Here is a 4,212-nt window from a genome sequence, read left to right as displayed (position 1 = left end):
GCGCGGCGCGCGATGACGTCACGGCGGCGCGCGCAGCCGGCGGTGTTGCTGTTCGGCGGCGGGAGGGGCCGCGGGTTCGAGTCCCGGATGGGGCGGCTGCGGGATGGAAGCCCACGAGTTCGAGTCCCATTCGGGGCGCCTCGTCCCGGTGCCTCCCCTGTGCCGTCGTGATCTCGCCCCCAGGCCGGGGAGTGGCGGAGCGCGGCCCCGTGAGGGTTCCGTGCGGGTCCCGGTGCCCCCGGTTGGCCGGTGCGGCTGCAGTGGCGCGGGTGGCCGCCAGGGCGGGACAGAGCTCCGCCGCTCCGGGGCCGCTCCCGGGGGAGCCGCTGCCCATCGCGGAGCTGAGAAATCCGAGTTCATAGACACGGGGAATGAGATTCTGCCTCACAGAGCGAAGCTGTGGCTCGCTGCACAGCGAGGTCCTGTCCTGCACGTCCGTAGGGGCCTAATTAGGAAAGGCATATTAATTAGGGAAGGCTGGGGTGCACGTGTCCAACAGCAGCAGAATCAGGAATGAATCCCAGAATCCTTAAGGCTGAAAAATCCCTCCAAGATTACCAAGTACCATATTCACCACTAAACCCTGTCCCCTAGTACCGCATCCGTGTGCCCTTTGGGACACTCCAGGGATGATGGTTCCAGAACTGTTCCAAGGCTTAGCCACTCTTTCTATGGGTGAATGGGAAAATGAAATTTTCCCAAATAGCCAAGCTAAGCCTCCCCTGGCACAGCTGGAGGCCATTTCCTGGCCATTTCCTTTCACCCTGTCCCTTGTGTCCATCCTCCTGTTGGGGAGCTGTGCACAGGGACAATGAGATGATGGACAGGGTGCAACGAGATGATCTTGAAGGTCCCTTCCAACCCACACCAGTCTGTGACTCCATGAAAACAGCTCTTTGGGAATCAAAAGCCCAGAAGCAGCAGAAAACATTCCCTCCTGAGCCTCCTTTTCTCCAGACTGAGCCCCCCAGCTACCCCTGGTGCTCTGGACCCTTGATCAGCTTCGCTCCGTGAATTGCAGCTTTATTTTACACAAACACAAAGCTTTTTTAGGGGGGTGAACCCCCGTTCCAGCCACCAGAAAAATATCTGTCATTCCCGGTGCTGACACTGTCCCACCCTGCACCCAACAAGCCTTGGAGAGGAAAACACAAGGAGCTAAACAAACATCTTAATCAAGGGTCGTTATCAGTGCAGAGCTGTTCCTGCACTCCCATCATTAAAGCAGGGGAATATCCTTAAAGCCCCAGCCAGGCAGGGGAAGCAGCACTTTGATGCTGGTGTGGGAACCAGAGGCAGCGCTGTGATTTTTAAGTGCCTTTCATCTCCCTCTTTTGTAGGAACATTCTTATAAACCAGCTTGTCAAATACAATTTCCCTGCGCAGGCATGAGTTGCAGATAAAGCCCTGGTTCTCCCTTGATACTTCCCCCAACAGGTGTAATCTGAGGAAACATGGTTTTAATTAGCCTGATTGGCTTTTTTGTGTGCTAAATAGCATCAATAGCTCTCACATCTGTGTCTATAGTTAGATATTTATGTTACATATTTAACCCCCTTATACGGGGGTACACAACGCAAACATCAACAGTGGGATCTCACCTTTGCTGTTCTCTTGATATGTATGTGATTATGAAGAATTTCCACATTAAAGCATGCAATCCCTTTTTAACCTGAAGTGTTCTAGCTGGTTTGCTGTACTCAGCAGTAGTTCTGGATTTGACTGACCCATTATAAATGAAAACCTTTGCCAGTGAGGACAGTGTGTGTCCTTCTCTCCTGAGTCACAGAATGGTTTGAGAAGGACCTTAAAAATCATCCAATTCCACCCTCTGCCATGGCAGGGACACCTTCCTCTATTCCAGGGTGCTCCAAGCCCTGTCCAGCCGGGCCTTGGGCACTTCCAGGGATCCAGGGGCAGCCCCAGCTGCTCTGTTCCTCAGCTCACCTGGGGTACAACACAAACGACTCTGGCCTTTTTCTGGTAATTTATTCAGTCTTCAGGTTGCACACAACCAGAAACACAACCTTGCCCCACGGGCTTGCTGTGAAAAGGATCATTCTTTGAGTTTAGAAACACTGAAAATGCTAAAGGAGAGTATCTTTATCCCTTACCAGTATTCTGCATGGTGTTGGCCAACCGGACAACCCGAGTTTTATTTATTTACTCATTCAGTTGCTGTGATTATTCAGGCTACCCCAGCCACATTAACCCCTGTGTGATTTGAGCGAGGCTAAACCCGAGATGAATTTGGCTCCTTTTGCACCTTCTCCAGGGGCTGATTTCAGCTGCAGCAGCAATTCCTCAATCGGGGCTGGAGCAGCTGCGAGCAACTTTGCGAGCAAACACCAACACAGCCTGGAGGGAGAGGCAATACAGAGTAGCAGTTTCTAAATGTCTAAATGTCCCATCTAATTGAGCAGGAATAATGAAAACAAAGAGTGGAAAAAAAAAAAAAACAAGCCCTCCAGCATGTAAACAAATAGTTCAGGTGCAGGGATTCCTCAGAGCACCAGCATACCTGCCATGGCAATAGCCGCTGCTAATCTTGTTTTCAGCGCTCCTGAACCCTTCTTCCCTCGGGTATGTGGGGGATGAGATTTTGGTGCTTCTCAGCCTTTTTCACCTGGAATGCTGAGACAGCTGTGCTCGCCATGATCCATCACTCCTCGGCATCTTCTGGTGCTGGGAGAGCTTGAGGTTCAGCTCCCAAAAATCTTCATCCACACCAGGTGAAGATGAGCTTGTGGTGGGTTGGTTGGTGTAGGAAGAAGCCTTAAAGAGTTTGAAACTTGGGCTATATTTCTTGTTTCTCCTGTAACTTGGCCTCCATTCCATCTGGATCTGTGACACCACATTTGCCCACAGGTTGTTTGGTCACCAGATGCCTTCATAAATCAAAGCAATTTGGCGCTAAGCACTTAAAACCTAAATTTTTGTGTCCTTTCTCCTCTACTCCTTAAAAACCTTAACTGACTTCTAGTTTGAATTACCTTGAAGACACTTAATTAGTATCTGTCCCTTTGCTTCTTTCCATGGTATTTAGCCCTCTCTTTCCTCATCCTGTCCCTCTAACCTTCCTCATGGAAAATCCCCTGCTTTGCAGCCCCTCTTGTTAAACAAGCCCACATGTGTTGCCTCTTGCAAGGTCACATTGTTTTCCACATCCTCATAAACCCTTTTTTTTTTTGTTCATCTATTCCAGGCCAAATTCCTGCCTTGCCCATGAGTGACTTGGTTTTACTGTGGACCAGGCAGGAGAAAGGATCCTTCTAATGCCTCCTCCCTTTGGGATGGGCCTGTCCCAGCCCCATGGCAGCACTGGGGCTGTGCTGGGCTGGTTCTGGGATGGGACATTGGGATGGGATTTGGGATGGGACTTTGGGATGGGATTTGGGATGGGACTTTGGGATGGGACTGTCCCGGCCCCATGGCAGCACTGGGGCTGTGCTGGGATGGGATTTGGGATGGGATTTGGGATGGGACTTTGGGATGGGATTTGGGATGGGACTTTGGGATGGGACTGTCCCGGCCCCATGGCAGCACTGGGGCTGTGCTGGGATGGGATTTGGGATGGGACTTTGGGATGGGATTTGGGATGGGCCTGTCCTGGCCCCATGGCAGCACTGGGGCTGTTTCTGGGATGGGACTTTGGGATGGGATTTTGGGGTGAGCCTGTCCCAGTGCTGTGCTGGGCTGGTTCTGGGATGTGGGAGAAGCCTGGCAGGCTGGGATTCCTGAGCAGCTCACGTGTGAGTCACTCTGGAGGCAGGCAAACTCCATTTTGTGCATTCCAGATGGGATGCAGCCACAGGCAGGGGGTGACACATCCTGGCAAGCCCAGCTCCCTCCAGGATGTCCCTCTGGCTGCTGAGATCCTCGCTGGTGACCCATCCTGCAGGGGGGAGAGGGGTGGTTTGTTCTACCTTAAAATACCCCTTTCCATGGAGTTTGAGGCTCCCTTTCCTGGAATGTCACCCACCCTGACCCGTGAAGGTGCATTTCACTGCTGAGGGTGGCACATAAACGCCACTGTCACAGCAGCAGGAGCTGCCCAGCTGGACAGCAGCTGTTTGGTGGCCCTGGAGGTGTCTGGGGCTGGACACCAGGCCCCTGCACACACAGAGCCTCTCCCTCCCCAGCCACGGAGTGGAAAATACCAGCATTCCAGGCTTATGTGATTTGGGAGGAGGTCAATGGCTCTGCTATTTA

This window comes from Agelaius phoeniceus, chromosome 21, assembly GCF_051311805.1.
Source record: "Agelaius phoeniceus isolate bAgePho1 chromosome 21, bAgePho1.hap1, whole genome shotgun sequence".
Classification (NCBI taxonomy): Eukaryota; Metazoa; Chordata; class Aves; order Passeriformes; family Icteridae; genus Agelaius; species Agelaius phoeniceus.
Note: the sequence above shows the minus strand (reverse complement) of the source record.